The sequence below is a fragment of the Staurois parvus genome, unplaced genomic scaffold (assembly GCF_062004578.1).
Source record: "Staurois parvus isolate SC_StPar_1 unplaced genomic scaffold, SC_StPar_1.0 ptg000941l, whole genome shotgun sequence".
Taxonomy (NCBI): domain Eukaryota; kingdom Metazoa; phylum Chordata; class Amphibia; order Anura; family Ranidae; genus Staurois; species Staurois parvus.
The window spans coordinates 338,517-355,986 of NW_028318737.1; the positions used below are offsets into that span (position 1 = coordinate 338,517).

General features: G+C 45.9%; 1 protein-coding gene and 1 long non-coding RNA gene across 2 annotated transcripts in view; one reads left to right on the forward strand and one right to left on the reverse strand.

Annotated features, from left to right (window-relative positions):
* LOC149441832 (gastrula zinc finger protein XlCGF66.1-like) overlaps positions 1 to 17,470 on the reverse strand; it is a 429,912-nt gene that overhangs the window by 253,336 nt on the left and 159,106 nt on the right. The gene's annotated exons all lie outside the window — the stretch shown is intronic.
* On the forward strand, positions 3,602 to 4,788 carry LOC149441840 (uncharacterized). The gene is made up of 3 exons (XR_016307284.1): positions 3,602 to 3,694; positions 4,091 to 4,297; positions 4,407 to 4,788. It is a non-coding gene; the product is annotated as an uncharacterized LOC149441840 (long non-coding RNA).

The window sequence follows — 17,470 nt, forward strand, 5'->3', positions numbered from 1 at the left end:
TTGACACCCCCTTACCCAGATAATGGGGACTTGTAATCTGACAGATTCACACAGGGATTGTTCATTGCTGAAGGAACCCCGAGAACCCTTTGGAGGACCCCTGACTGAGGAAGGCTGGACTAGGCAGTCATATATCTCTGCCCCCCTTGGTGGGAGTGGAGGTGACCCCTCTATAAGTGTAGCGATCCCCCCAAAGGGGGTAAGTTTGTTCACTCCACCACTCTGCCTCCCAACCCCAAGAACTGTCTCAGCCCCAACTGACACCCCTGACAATAGTGAAGTACAAGGACCAATGAAAAGCACACACGGTATAATAAACACAGAGATCAGCTTTACTGTAAGACCTCTATGGGAAGTAATAAACATGAACAACAGGTATACGTTCGGTGAATCCAGAGAACAGCAAATCCTGAGACCGGAAGCAATATAACTCACTTTTACACTCAGGCTGCTTTCAGGGGATTCCAACCGTGAATAACCCCAAGAGCAGAGGAAACACTTACATGGCGCCCTCAATGTGGGTCTAAACCCCTTTACATAAACTCAGCTCTATGATGTCCAAGCAGGAGGAGAGCAGAAGGATGACTCTCTGTGGTGTCAGACTTCTCCCTTCTAACCCCCGACACCACAAGCCCAATAGGCAAACACTGCGCCCAACTGATGCTTCATAGCTACTTTCCAAGGTAGAGCTATTCCCTCCCACACCATGCAATATAGAGGCCTGAATACGCATGCGCGTGCCCGTATGGCACCAGTAACTTCAGTCTCTTGGTAACAGGATGAATGTTGGGGTCTTCAGCGAGACACTTTCATTGGTGCACTTACACTCCTATGGTAAAGTATCATTGTAATCCCGTGGCAGGATTTGTATAGCAAAGCAAACACTGTGTCTGTATAGCAGGACCATCTACACAACCCAGTGCCTGGTGAGTATGGGAGAAGTGTCATGTCTCTGTGTGCCGTGTTCCTGTCATCTGCCAGGGGGCAAAATCCCTCTCACCAGATCCTGGGACTAAGGCCCAAACCATGGTCCTGGAAATGACCGGCTCCTGTGGTCACCTCACGATGAGCCCTTCACACTGTCGGTGTAGGCACTGTACTGTAGGCCACATCTCTCAGGTTGGATGTTCCCTGACTGATGCAGATACCTAAACATGGAGTGAACTGACCCTGAGCACTTCTCTGCCAGGTCCAGACTGTCTCCTGCCACATGCAGACTGCCTCCCCTCAAGAAAAACAAGATGGAGTCCTTCACTCTGCTCACTAAGCATGCTGGTCTCTGTAGTTCCATCCCTCATATCAGCCTATCAGGCCATTTCTGTTCAGGACTGCATATCCCACAATGCTTTGCAGGTGCACCTCCTGCTTGAGAAAGTCCCTGTCATTGGCTCCTTTAATACCTCTTCTGATTGGCTCTCTCTGTATTACAGTCTGAGAGGAGAAGGGAGGGGCTGAAATCCCTGACTGCCTTGTGTGTATCCAGTGCAAGTGTCAGAATTCAAAGGAGATGCCAGTCAGCAGGTTACAGCAGTCACAGATAGGAGTCATTTCCTCCGCTACACAAGGATCTACAGTCCATACACACCCAGCACAAGGCCGGGGCCACACTACCAGATGGTTCAGTTCCTCTGAGCGCCACAAGGTGGGGATCTCACTTCTACCCAGACAGGAAGTGATGTCAGACATAGACAGGAAGTAATGTCAGGTACAGACAGGAAGTAGAGAGGAGACGTGACTGGAAGTGGCAGCAGAGGAGGTAATTATTATTATTATTATACAGTATTTATAAAGCGCCAGTAGTTCGCTCAGCGCTGTACATTACAAAGGGGGAAAGAACATGTGACAGAACAACAACAATACAATGCAAAACATGAGGGGATTGAGGGCCCTGCTCCTTGGAGCTTACAATCTAGATGTTATGTTGTATTTACACCCAGTAACCCCCCCGTCATGTCCATCCTCTTCCTCCATAGTCACGTCCGTCCTCTTCCTCCATAGTCACGTCCGTCCTCTTCCTCCATAGTCACGTCCGTCCTCTTCCTCCATAGTCATGTCCATCCTCTTCCTCCATAGTCACGTCTGTCCTCTTCCTCCATAGTCACTGTGACGTCTTTTATCTCCAGCAGATGATGATACACACATATATAGTGTGGGAACCCAGATTAACCCCTTCAGGGGCAGAACATTCCCCCACTTCCGGGGCCGGAACATTCTCCTCATTGTGGAGAGGTGTCACCTTTCCCACCAATCACTTTCTTACCTCATCAGTCTATATCAAAGGATTATACCACTTTTATTAATGGTGGGGGATGGAAAACCCTATGACATCACACTGACCTCACAGCTCCTCCCAATGTCCCTCCATCTGGAGTCAGAGAATCCTATGACATCACACTGACCTCACAGCTCCTCCTCCCAATGTCCCTCCATCCGGAGTCAGGGAATCCTGTGACATCACACTGACCTCACAGCTCCTCCTCCCAATGTCCCTCCATCCGGAGTCAGGGAATCCTGTGACATCACACTGACCTCACAGCTCCTCCCCCCAATGTCCCTCCATCCGGAGTCAGAGAATCCTGTGACATCACACTGACCCCACAGCTCCTCCCCCCAATGTCCCTCCATCCAGAGTCAGAGAATCCTGTGACATCACACTGACCCCACAGCTCCTCCTCCCAATGTCCCCCCATCCAGAGTCAGAATCCTGTGACATCACACTGACCCCACAGCTCCTCCTCCCAATGTCCCCCCATCCAGAGTCAGGGTATCCTATGACATCACACTGACCCCACAGCTCCTCCTCCCAATGTCCCTCCATCCAGAGTCAGAGAATCCTATGACATCACACTGACCTCACAACTCCTCCCCCCAATGTCCCTCCATCTGGCTTTTTTCTGATGCTCTTAGGATGTGGGGCCCCTTGGTATCCTCACATGTAAAGTGGGACTGTTGGTCCTGCGTTGTATCTAATGACATCAGAATGCTGCAACAAGCCTATACCCTGCGTAGTGTGGGGGTCCTGTGGGGGGGAATTATACCTCAGCCTGAAGTGGGGCTTTAATAAAATGGAGACCTGAATGGAGAGGTGAGGAGGATTCTGGGAATATCATTTGATGTGACTCTTTGTGTTCAGATGTAGAGTTTTCCTCCTGTGAAGTCTGGAGATCATATGACATCACATTGCCTCCACCTCCCTCCCTGATAGAAGAGAGAAAGAAGAAGAAGATTCTAGAAGTCACCAGAGAGATCACTGAGCTGCTGACAGGAGAGGTGAGCGGTGCCGGGAATTCTGGGACATTCTCCAGTAACAGACAAGGGATGTGTCTGGATGGTGACTGTATCATTGTGTGTGTCAGGTTCCTATAAGGTGTCAGGGTGTCACTGTCTATTTCTCCATGGAGGAGTGGGAGTATTTAGAAGGACACAAGGATCTCTACAAGGACGTCATGATGGACAATCAGCCGCCCCTCACATCACCGGGTAAGAGGAGACTTTATTGTAAAGGAGAGAGCAGTACGGAGGATCCACCTAGATCCCCCATCATCTGATAAACACATAGAAACAATGGATTCAGTCAGTGTGTGTGTTTCCTACAGATGGATCCAGTCATGGGAACCCACCTGAGAGATGTCCCCGTCCTCTGTATTCCCGGGATTCCACACAGGAAGGTCACACCATCCCTCACCATCATCAGGTAGATGAGGAACAATCACTGATAGTATCATTAGGATCTGTACATTATCTGCATTGTTACCATTGATGGCATTTTTATTATATATTCAGAGTGGAAACCTGAGAGATCCTAAAGTTGAGGATAAAGAAGAGATAAAAGAGGAGGAGGATGAGGATGGGGGGATTGAGGAGTCAGAGCTTCTAAGAGAACACAAAGATCTGTACCAGGACACCATGGTGGAGTCATCCAGCTACAGGAACCCACCAGAGAGATGTCCCCGTCCTCTGTATTCCCGGGATTCCACACAGGAAGGTCACACCATCCCTCACCATCATCAGGTAGATGATGACAATTATTGGTAGTTGTGATTTATACACAGCATGTTTGTTACAATGAATGTTTTATTATATCTTTCAGAGTGGAATCCTCGGGGATGATAATATTGATGTTAAAGAAGAGTATAAAGAGGAGGATGAGGAGTATGGAGTGATGGAGGAGTTTTCAGAAGGACACAAGGATATGATGGAGCCACCTAATACCAGGAACCCACCAGAGAGATGTCCCCATCCTCTGTATTCCCGGGATTCCACACAGGAAGGTCACACCATCCCTCACCATTACAAGGTAGGTGGGATGGAGCATCCAGAACATGGATTCATGGAGACAATGTGTGGAGTTCTTTTATGTGACCTTATATTTACAGATGATATTTTCTCTCATTTTCTTGGTTCAGAGTGAAGATCTGATAGACATCAAAGTTGAGGTTAAAGAAGAAGAAGAGGCGTATGTGAGGGATGATCAGCAGTCTATGGAGGAGGATGGAATAACGGGGACATTTATAGAGGAGGACACTCCTACAGAGATCAGCACAGGTGGGTCATGAACACTAAATCCATTCCTCCACCCATACTTGTCATGCTTTCCTTCACATTGATCCAGCATCGGGTTTTGCCTCCTGTCTGTTCCTACCTATCCCCCCTGAACCTAGGTGTTATTAAGCCTTTACATTTGTGTATTAGTGTTTGAGAAACGTGTCTTCATGTGGACCCTTTGGACCCTTAAACAGAAAGTGATAATGAGGGAGGAGTCAATACCCCAATGATGGTGGTCTTCAGAATCAGTCCAGTCTTCATCTTGGTTGTTCTCCCCCCATCCTCACTCTCTGACCTCTGGTGGGGCTCAGCCCCGCTGTTCTTCATGACTAAATCATGGACTAAATAAGGAAGTGCAGTACTTCTTGTGTTGGGAAGATGGCGATGAGTGATAGAGGGGGTGGGGACCCTCGTCCTATAATCCCCTCATCACTGTCCCTCCTATAAAAGACAGTTCTGGTTGTTTCCTCACTCTCTGACTAAGGTCCATGAATAAAGAAATGACCTGGTAGGAGATCAGAGGAGCCATTTCCTAGTTCCCTTGAGGGTGGAATTGTAAGCTCCTCAGAGACCAAGCTGCCTGATGTGGGCGGAGTCCTGGTTTGGGGAAACCAATCAGCTCCTGTCTAGTAATCCTCTTTATCTTTGTATTTTAGTCCATGGCCGGGAGATGAGGAAAACCTCCGAGGATTGTCTCACTTTGTCTCCAGACTGGAAAGTAGAAGATGAGGACATCACACAGTATAGTCCAGGAGAAAACCCGGCTCCCTCCAATGTCCATCCGGCACCACCCAATGTAGATGGACCATCGGATTCCTCGTATCCTGAGGAACCTCAGACTGTGCGAGACCGGGCTGTCCTTCCAACAGGGAAGAGCTTCTCCTGTACTGAGTGTGGGAAATGTTTTTCAGATAAGTCTAATCTTTACAGACATAAGAAATTGCACACTGGGGACAAGCCACATTCCTGCCCTCAGTGTGGGAAATGTTTTTCACAGAAGCCCCATCTTTACATACATCAGAGATCTCACACGGGGGAGAAGCCTTATTCCTGTTCTGAGTGCGGGAAATGTTTTTCTCAGATGTCCCATCTTTACACACATCAGAGATTGCACACTGGACAGAAGCCGTATTCCTGTCCTGAGTGCGGGAAATGTTTTTCAGGGAGATCCGGCCTTAACACACATCAGAGATTTCATACAGGAGAAAAGCCATTTTCTTGTTCTGAGTGCGGGAAATGTTTTTTGCAGAAGTCCGATCTTTACAGACATCAGAGAACTCACACGGGGGAGAAGCTACTTTCCTGTCCTGAGTGAAGGTAATGTTTTTCACAGAAGCCCCATCTATATAAACATCAGAGATGTCAAACAGGGCTGCAGTCACTTTCCTGTCCTGATTGAGGGAAATGTTCCTCACTGAAGTCCTGTCTTCCTGTACATCAGGGGTCACACACAACCCTGGAGGTGTATTAGTGCCTTGAGTGCGGGAAATGTCTTCTAGATGAATGTTGCTGGACATCCCAGCTCTCATGTGGGGAAGAAGCACACCCTGATATACACCTCAGATATACTCCATGGCTGATCTTCATCATGGAAGAAACAGTTGATAAGGAGATGAGAGGTCCCCAAAGACATGGATGAAGTGTGGGACCGGGTTGATAGGAGAAGAATAAAAATGGAGTCCTGACCTTTCATTGGCTGAGTACATTTTTTTTCAAACATTCTATATTGAGTTTTCTAAAGAGATATACAAAGAAGCAATATGTCTGGGGTGAAAGAGGAGACGAGTAGCTCATACTTCTTGCCATGACTTCTGAATAAAAGATAAATCACAGTAACCAATGAAATAATTATAATCTCTCCAATAAAGAAAGAGGAAGGAATCTTCTGGCAGGAACTGACCTGGAGGTGTGACCGGGTGTGATACCTGATCAGAAAACATGGATGGACTCTCTCCTGAGACTTTGTTCCCAACTCCAATAAGTGAGAGGAGCAGAATGTCATAATGTTCCTAGATGTCATGATAAAGCCAAGGAAGTAAGGTTCGGCCATGAGTGCGCACAGACACATCAGGAGAGCAAAAGAATGACAACGTCATGAACCAGAAAACCAAGATATACACGGCCAGATGGGGAGCAAGTAACACCTGTTATGTATGCGTGTCCTCAATGCGTGTTCCATACACGGCTGTCTGATCTCTACAATGTAACCACCTTGACAAGCCCATCCATAGAAGTAAAAGAAGACAACATAGAGGATTGCTCCAAGGATGTAAGTGTTGCTGCAATAAAAGTGTCCCATCTATTATGGAAATGTTTGACTGAGGCTTGGTTGTTGAGCTCCATGTCTACCTTCTCTCTGTAAATCAGAAGACGTAGATCTTTTTAGTGTCTGTGATGGTGGGGACAAGGCGATAGTCCATTTCTTAGGAATAGCCCTGTGGGCCACCAGTAAACATAATAATATCCACTGCAAGCTCCTGCGGGATTTGTGGATGTGGGTTTTCTCAGCTGAATGTAGAGTTGTAGAAGAACTGGGTCCATGGGGAGTGAGCAGCCACAAACTCCTGAGATGTAGGCTAACACTTGTTCCCAAAAGGTTGAGATGCAGGGGGGCCATTCCTGAAATCGGTGGAAGAGAGAGGGCGGTGCTCACTATATAGTGGATTTGTGGAGAGTTCTTAGTGGATAGAAATGGGATGAAGGTCCCATGGAAGAGCTTACATTGAGACTCTCCAGGATTCATTCACCACAAGCCTTTGCACTTTGTTCTATCCTTCCAGTATGTTGCCCAGCAGGTTCTCTCCCGGTATGACCTTGCTCCAAGATTTCACAGATGTGGGATGTAGAAGTTTAGTAAAGAGAGAGTGTAAAGGTTGATAGATGTCGGATATGGAGTATTTCCATTCCTGTAGAAAGAGATCCAATATGGAAGCTTGAAAACATTGTTGCTTGGCTGGGCAGCACCAGTTTATACAACCTGAGAGGTGTAGGTAGTAGAGAGAGGGATGGCTTGGCAGGGCACAAGTTGATGCAAGGGTTGGGAAAGATTTCAAAGTTCCTGATGGTTCAAATATGCGTCATACAGGGAGGCAATGCAGGAGAGCCCCTTAGAACTCCAAATGTTGAAAGCCGCATATTGAACAGCTTCTGGAAACATTGGATTGCCTCTTATGGGCAGATATTGGGAGACATGGGGTGACAGGCCCAGTTTGCTCTGTATGTCCCTCCATGTAAGAATCAGATCCCGTATCAGAAGGTTGTGTTGAATACTTGTGGGGAACAATTGTATTTTGCAATGCAGGAGTGCAGCTAAGTCATATGGTTGTCCCACTGTCAACTCCAAATCATAATTGGTGTATGAGGAAGCCTGAAGTATCCAATCTGTCCCTATACACAATAAACAGGCAAGGTCATACAATCAAATATTGGGAAAGTTTGCGCCACCCTCCTTTTTTTTTTGTTGCTCCCCCTGTTTAAGCAGTAACAGAATTGTTTGAAGAGGGTACAATAGGGGAGCAAAGCTCACCATTTTGAACAGGTTTCATCCCCCAAAAAGCGATAGGAGAAGGTACATCCATGTTTCCATCTCATTTCCTATTTTAGATATCAGTGAAGGGTAGTAATGATAGACCGAGGATGGCTCCTTCCCTATCGTAATGCCTGAATATGTGATCTGAACATTTGCTACGTGAAGAGAGACTGCTGGGCCCAGGGAAGGGTGTTGGTTCGAGATAAGGAAAGTATTCCACTCTTAGCAGAATTGATTGGAAGGCCAGAGCACTGTAGGCAGCTTGTGAAGACCTGATGGAGAATGTGAATATCTGCCACAGGATCCGCCATAAAATATAAGAATATCATCGGCAAATAGGACTACACAGAGTTCTTCTTGACCTGTCTGAATCCCATGTATTGGGGCTCTGGAGGAAAGGTAACGGAAGAAAGGTTCCAGGGCAAGGTTGAAAAGAAGAGGTGAAAGGGGGCAACCCTGGTGAGTACCCTTCATGCAGCAATATTTCACCTGATATGAGACCTGCAGCTACCACCCTGGGTGAAGGTGCAGAATCCATACTGCTGAAAAGCCATCAGAAGAACCAGAGCAAGCCAATGATAGCTGACATTATCCAAGACTTTTCCAGCATCCAATGTAATAATAGCTCGATCCTCAGACGGGTGTACCTTGCCTTGTTCCAGCACTGCAATAACTTTCCGAATGTTGGAAGCCACTGATCTACCATTAATATAGCCAGCCTGGGCAGTATGGATAAGGGAGGGTAATACTGCAGCCAAGAGGGATGCTACTATTTCAGAGAGTATTTTAGTGTCCACATTTAGGAGGGATAGGAGTCGGTATGCCTCCGGTTCAAGTGGGTCCTTGCCCTTATTAGAAATCAATTTCATTGTCTTGGTGACCCATTGGAAGGTATGGGCCCCCCTCCCAAACCTTGTTATATACTGTCAGTAGTTGAGGGATGATGAGAGTCCATCATCTTATAAAATGCTGGTGTGTAGCCATCAGGACCAGGTGATTTCCCACTAGGTAAGCCTTTAATCACCTCAGACCCTTCCTTTAATGAAATAGGGGCATTTACAGATTGCAGGTGGGAGGGGCCAATAGTGAGTAAATGAAGCGAGTCTAGGAATTTTGTGGTCACCTCAAGGTCTTGGATCTAGATATCGAGCGGCACAAATATCTTCCAGTATTTTATTGGTTTCTTCTGAGGAGGAGACAAGGGCAGCAGAAGTATCCTTTAGGGAGGCTACATGAGTTGGTTGGAAAGACCCTTTGCTTACCCACCTTATCACCATATTTACACAATTGTGAATCAGCAGAGGAACAGTTTACTGTATATGTTTACCCAGCCAAGTCCTTCCTGTGTTAGCGCCTCCACTCTGCTACCCGGCCGAGTCCTTCCTGTGTTAGCGCCTCCACTCTGCTACCCAGCCGAGTCCTTCCTGTGTTAGCGCCTCCACTCTGCTACCCGGCCGAGTCCTTCCTGTGTTAGCGCCTCCACTCTGCCACCCAGCCGAGTCCTTCCTGTGTTAGCGCCTCCACTCTGCTACCCAGCCGAGTCCTTCCTGTGTTAGCGCCTCCACTCTGCCACCCAGCCGAGTCCTTCCTGTGTTAGCGCCTCCACTCTGCTACCCAGCCGAGTCCTTCCTGTGTTAGCGCCTCCACTCTGCTACCCAGCCAAGTCCTTCCTGTGTTAGCGCCTCCACTCTGCTACCCAGCCGAGTCCTTCCTGTCTTAGCGCCTCCACTCTGCTACCCAGCCAAGTCCTTCCTGTCTTAGCGCCTCCACTCTGCAAACCCGGGAGATGTTCACCTGTCCTTTACTCCAGGCCAGGACCCCCAGAAATCCCCCCTGTACCCATCTCAGGCTCTCTCCTTCCAGTCACAGGGCTTTTCAGAGGACATCTGACAGAATGAGGACATGTTATTACCGCCCCCCACCACCTGATTTCACCCTACAATGACTCACTACCACATTGTTTTGTGCACATTGTACGTAGTGGTGGTGTGGCCCCATTGAGCCCAGTGGGGGAGCTTGATAAGAGGTGCTGCTTGTCAGACTCTGCACCCCGAGGTAATAATGCTGCAGACACGGCCTGTTAATAGCCCTATCTGGCTGTTATTTTAGAGTTCGAGGGCAGAAACACTGGCTCAGCTGTCCATTTTTACCACCCCCAAAACCCAACTAAAAGAGACCAATCTCATGAGCAGTGGTATCTAAAATAAATTGAGTAACTCTAGCGCTAACTATGGTGAAATGTAAACAAAAGATGAGAATTAAATACTGTAGCCGCTGGTGCACACAACCCATGTCTCAGTGCGGCAAATTATACATTCATAATGTGAAGTGAAAAAATGCTGCACTACATGAAACAATGGCACAATCCTTATATAACCAAAAAAACAAAGTGAAAAAATAAAAAAATATATATTAGAAGATAAAATAGTTAAAAAATATTAATATTGAAAATTTTATATATATATATATATATATATATATATATATAAAAACAAAAAACACACAAAAAATAAAGAATATTTTTTAAGTATGAATCAAACAAAAGTCATTAAAAAAATCAAGTTCAATCAATAGTGTTCATTCACTGAACCTTCCTTTGGATAATGAAAAATATGTGCATCTGTCATCAATTCCTATGCAGAGACATCCTCCACCATATATCTGCTCACCATCCTCCACCATGTATCTGCTCACCATCCTCCACCATGTATCTGTTCACCATCCTCCGCCATAAATCTGCTTACCATCCTCCACCGTATATCTGCTCACCATCCTCCACCGTGTATCTGCTCACCATCCTCCGCCATAAATCTGCTTACCGTCCTCCGCCGTGTATCTGCTCACCGTCCTCCGCCGTGTATCTGCTCACCGTCCTCCGCCGTGTATCTGCTCACCGTCCTCCGCCGTGTATCTGCTCACCATCCTCCGCCGTGTATCTGCTCACCATCCTCCGCCGTGTATCTGCTCACCATGCTCCGCCGTGTATCTGCTCACCATCCTCCGCCATGTATCTGCTCACCATCCTCCGCCATGTATCTGCTCACCATCCTCCACCGTGTATCTGCTCACCATCCTCCACCATGTATCTGCTCACCATCCTCCACCATGTATCTGCTCACCATCCTCCACCATGTATCTGCTCACCATCCTCCACCATGTATCTGCTCACCATCCTCCACCATGTATCTGCTCACCATCCTCCACCATATATTTGCTCACCATCCTCCACCATGTATCTGCTCACCATCCTCCACCATGTATCTGCTCACCATCCTCCACCATGTATCTGCTCACCATCCTCCACCATGTATCTGCTCACCTCACGCAGTGTGACCGCACATTGTACAATGTTACGGTCAAACTGCACTTATGGACTCAGAAGATCAGCTCGCTGAATGAAGACTCCAAAGTAATCTCCCTCCTGATAAGCGTCTTTGTATCAGCCGTATTCCTCATTAATAAGAACTCCACATGGTGCTTTATCCTTTTATACTTTTATTCATCAATTACACATAAGAAATGCTCTCACGTTCCGGAGGTGTATATTGCACCAGGTATGATGAACATCCAGTGATGTACTGATCAGACACAAGGTGGCAGTATCATCTCAGCAGCAGAGTCCTGCACATGCTCAGAACAGACACCATCCATCTGGGAGGAGTGTGCGGATGACGTCATGACGTTGCCATTCATCTGGACAGCGGTTGTAGTACTCTCTAACCGGCCCTTGGAATGACATTACAGCAGGCAATAGCATTCACTAAGGGACCCCGTGCTTTGCCTTGCCTCATATGATGGATGGTGTCTTTTCTGAGCATTTGCAGGACTCTGCTGCTGAGATGATACTGCCACCTTGTGTCTGATCAGTACATCACTGGATCTTCATCATACCTGGTGCAATATACACCTCCGGAACGTGAGAGCATTTCTTATGTGTAATTGATGAATAAAAGTATAAAAGGATAAAGCACCATGTGGAGTTCTTATTAATGAGGAATACGGCTGATACAAAGACGCTTATCAGGAGGGAGATTACTTTGGAGTCTTCATTCAGCAAGCTGATCTTCTGAGTCCATATGGGACCAAAAGTGCAGTTAGACGGTAACATTGTACAATGTGCGGTCACACTGCGTGAGGTGAGCAGATACATGGTGGAGGATGGTGAGCAGATACATGGTGGAGGATGGTGAGCAGATACATGGTGGAGGATGGTGAGCAGATACATGGTGGAGGATGGTCAGCAGATCCATGGTGGAGGATGGTGAGCAGATCCATGGTGGAGGATGGTGAGCAGATACATGGTGGAGGATGGTGAGCAGATATATGGTGGAGGATGGTGAGCAGATACATGGTGGAGGATGGTGAGCAGATACATGGTGGAGGATGGTGAGCAGATACATGGTGGAGGATGATGAGCAGATACACGGTGGAGGATGGTGAACAGATACATGGTGGAGGATGGTGAGCAGATATATGGTGGAGGATGGTGAGCAGATACATGGAGGATGGTGAGCAGATACACGGCGGAGGATGGTGAGCAGATACATGGAGGATGGTGAGCAGATACACGGTGGAGGATGGTGAGCAGATACACGGCGGAGGATGGTGAGCAGATACACGGCGGAGGATGGTGAGCAGATACATGGTGGAGGATTTCTCTGCACGGGAATTGATGACAAATGCATATATTTTTCATTATCCAAATGAGGGTTCACTGAATGAACACTATTGATTGAACTTGATTTTTTGTTTTTGAATGACTTTTGTTTGATTCAAACTTAAAAATATATTTAATTTTTTGTGTGATTTTTGTTTTATATATATTTATACATACAGTGAGGGACAGAAGTATTTGAACCCCCTGCAATTTTGCAAGTTCTCCCACTTAGAAATCATGGAGGGGTTTGAAATTCACATTGTAGGTGCATTCCTACTCTGAGACACAGAATTTAAAAAAAATTCAGGAAATCACATTGTATGATTTTTAAAATAATTTATTTGTCCTGCACTGCTGAACAGAAGTATTTGAACACCTAAGAAACAGCAAGAATTCTGGCTCTCAAAGACCTGTTACTGTGCCTTTAAAAAGTCCACCTCTACTCCACTCATTAATCTAACTTTTTAGCACCTGTCTGAGCTCTTTAAAGACACCTGTCCACCCCGCAGTCAGTCAGACGCCTATAACTACCATGGGCAAGACCAAAGAGCTGTCAAAAGACACCAGAGACAAAATTGAGGACCTCCACAAGGCTGGAAAGGGCTACGGGGCAATTGCCAAGCAGCTTGGTGAAAATAGATCAACTGTTGGAGAAATTGTTAGAAAATGGAAGAGGCTAAAGACGACTGTCAGTCTCCCTCGGACTGGGGCTCCATGCAAGATATCACCTCGTGGGGTATCACTGATGATAAGAAAGGTGAGGAATCAGCCCAGAACTACAAGGGAGGAGCTGGTCAATGACATGAAGAGAGCTGGGACCACAGTTTCAAAGGTCACTGTCGGTAGAACACTACGCCGTCATGGTTTCCAATCATGCATTGCACGGAAGGTTCCCCTGCTCCAGTCATCACATGTCCAGGGCCGTCTGAAGGTTCCTCTGCTCAAGTCATCACATGTCCAGGCCCGTCTGAAGGTTCCCCTGCTCCAGTCATCACATGTCTAGGCCCGTCTGAAGGTTCCTCTGCTCAAGTCATCACATGTCCAGGCCCGTCTGAAGTTTGCCAATGACCATCTGGATGATCCAGAGGAGGCATGGGAGAAAGTCATGTGGTCAGATGAGACCAAAGGAGAACTTTTTGGTCTAAACTTCACTCGTCGTGTTTGTAGGAAAAAGAAGGATGAGTTGCATCCAAAGAACACCATCCCTACTGTGAAGCATGGGGGTGGTAACATCATGCTTTGGGGGTGCTTTTCTGCAAAGGGGACAGGACGACTGCACTGTATTAAGGAGAGGATGAATGGGGCCATTTATTGTGAGATTTTCAGCAACAACCTCCTTCCCTCAGTCAGAGCATTGAAGATGGGTCATGGCTGGGTCTTCCAACATGACAACGACCCGAAGCACACAGCCAGGAGAACCAAGGAGTGGCTCCGTAAGAAGCATATCAAGGTTCTGGAGTGGCCTAGCCAGTCTCCACACCTAAATCCAATAGAACATCTTTGGAGGGAGCTGAAACTCCATGTTGCTCAGTGACAGCCCCGAAACCTGACAGATCTAGAGGAGATCTGTGTGGAGGAGTCGGCCAAAATCCCTGTTGCAGTGCAAACCTGGCCAAGGACTACAAGAAACGTCTGACCTCTGTAATTGCAGACAAAGGCTTCTGTACCAAATATTAACACTGATCTTCTCAGGGGTTCAAATACTTCTGTTCAGCAGTGCGAGACAAATACATTCTTTACAAATCATACAATGTGATCTCCTGAATTGTTTTTTTTAGTTCTGTTTCTCAGAGTGGGAATGCACCTACAATGTGAATGTCAGACCCTCCATGATATCTAAGTGGGAGAACTTGCAAAATCACAGGGGGTTCAAATACTTCTGTTCCTCACTGTATGTGTGTGTGTATATATATATATATAATTTTTTTATTTCAATATTAATAGTTTTTCTACTATTTCTTCTTCTAAAAATAAATATATATACAGTTGTGTTCAAAATAATAGCAGTGTGTTGAAAAAAGTGAATAAAGCTGAAAATCCCTCTAATAGCTTCTATTTCCATCCACACAAATGCATTGGGAACACGACACATTCTATTCCAAATCACAACATGAAGAAAAATACATCATATTTGTGTTGTTCCTCTAAAAAAATGGAAGAAAAGTGAATATTAGACGGTTCAAAAAAATGGCCGTGTTTGTATTCTTCTTTACAAACGCAAACATTCACTATATAAACTGAGAAATGTTTGAAGATTTTGCTTTCCTTTGAATGACTTCATGAATATTTGGTTGTAGTCGCACTGTTTCTGAGAACTGCTGTACATCTGTGTTGCATGGAGTCACCCAACTTCTGGCCCCTGTGAACAGGCCCAACACCGTAGTATGAGAAACATCCCCATATCATGATGCTTGCACCACCATGCTTCACTGTCTTCACAGTGTACTGTGGCCTGAATTCAGTGTTTGGGGGTCGTCTGACAAACTGTCTCCGCCCACTAGACCCAAAAAGAACAATCTTACTTTCATCAGTCCACAAAATGTTGCGCCTTTTCTCTTTAGGCCGGTCAATGTGCTCTTTGGCAGATTGTAACCTCTTCAGCACACGTCTTTTTCCCAACAGTGGGACTTTGCGGGGACTTCTTGCAGATAGCTTGGCTTCACATAGGCGTCTTCTAATTGTAACAGTCCTCACAGGGAACGTCACACCTTCTTTCATCTTCCTGGAGCTGATTGTTGGCTGAGTCCGCCCCATTTTGGCTATTCTTCTATCCATTCCAATGGTAGTTTATCGCTTTCTTCCACGTCTTTCAGGTTTTGGTTGCCATTTTAAAGCATTTGTGATCATTTTAGCTGAGCAGCCGATCATTTTCTGCACTTCTTTATATGTTTTCCCCTCTCCAATCAACTTTTTAATCAAGGTACGCTGTTCTTCTGAACAATGTCTGGAACGACCCATTTTCCTCAGAATTTCAGAGAGAAATGCACTGTAACCAGCATGTCCAACATTTGCTGCCTTCCTTCCTTAAATAAGGGCAATAATTGCCGCCTGTTTATCAAAGAATGAATGACCTCACTAATAGAACTCCACACTACTATTATTGTGAACACGCCCCTTTCAATGAGTGATTCAATGACACAGAATCAGCAGCATGCATGTCATGACTGTTGGGTCTGTTGGATTTCTATTACTCTACTACACCTGCTAGGAAATTATTTGCCATGTAGAAATATCATTTCCACCAAAAACAGTGATTGATCCGGTTAGTGATGTCTGACTGCTAGTATTTTGAACATAACTGTATTTCATATCCCACTCAGGATCTGGACCAAAATAGGAAAAGTCAGTTTTATCCCCTAAACATATCCCCTTTATCATATCCATGTGAAAATCATTATTGTCCCCATCTCTGGGAAAAGGACTGGCACTCCCCATGGTTGAACTCCACCCCACCAAGCTGTCCACTCATGGGACAAGACAACAGTCCCAAGGTGACACTCAGACAACATATTCTTTACATGTCTCATTAGCTGGTAGTTGGGATTTTTCTAGAGCTGATCCGTCTTCCTTAGTACATTTCTTTAACAGGTTTTCTTCCTCTGAATACTTTACACGGTGGCTCCGGAGGGTCTGGGTACTTCCCCTTACCTTGGGAGTTTCCCATCATCACTGCAAAGCAAAGAAGCAATATTATGTGAGCTGGCCTATGTGTTTCTGTCCCAGTGATGACTCTTTGTGCCGGGTGAAGCTGGACTGAACTCATATAGAGCTCCGAAAAAATTCTTCTCAACTGCACAAGTGCTTCAAGGCTGAAAATTCCCCTGGACAGGTACACCCCTATTGTGACTCCTTCAGACTGTCACCATGCTTTCACCTATCCCAGGTCAATGGAGAAATCTCCTCGCTGAGTAGATGGGACGTCTCACAGTCCTACAGAGACTTAGAATACATCTACTGAACAGTTTCTCTAGTTACAAGCGTACATAATCACTGAACACACTACTCTGTATGATTGTATGGAGGACACACACACATTTCTTATACATCAACCTAGGTTCTGTTTAACCCCGCGAGCTCCCAAAGCTCCAGCGGACAATTGCTCGTGCTACTGCAGCACAGAGGCTTGGTGGAGATAGGGGGCGATCAGGGCAAAGGAAGACAACAAATGCTCACTTACCTCCGATGGCCGATCCTATCCCACTTCTGACACCACTTCTGTCAGGAACATCAATTTATGCCGGCCTCCTCCTCCATACAAACATCCAGTTCAAAGTACTTTGGGAATAATACAAGTCAGACATCTGGATGTGTGATGCAAAATGTGACTTCTTTATTATTCATCAAGCTTTAATTAATAAATGAGAATGCGGCATATTTCAGGCGGTTTCCATAAAGCACCAATCAGAATACAGAATAGAGATTTCAGTAAACTACTCCACGGCACGTCATAACAAAAATACAACAGGATAGTGACTTCTGTGATTTCTATAAACAAGAAATGTGTGCATAGATACCAGCATTCACATCCCACGGGAACATCTTGTATGTACAACAAACCAGTTAGTAGGCACAGAGCAAAAGTGAGTGAACTATTAACCCTTTCATATAGTAGGTGGAGCTAATTACTGATTCTTAGCAACATCTAAAGGACAAATAGGGTTTTTTTTTTGTTTAAAATCAATGGTTGGTTTAATCCTTAGGTATTATTCAATGTATGTTCATTAATATCTAGTGCTCAT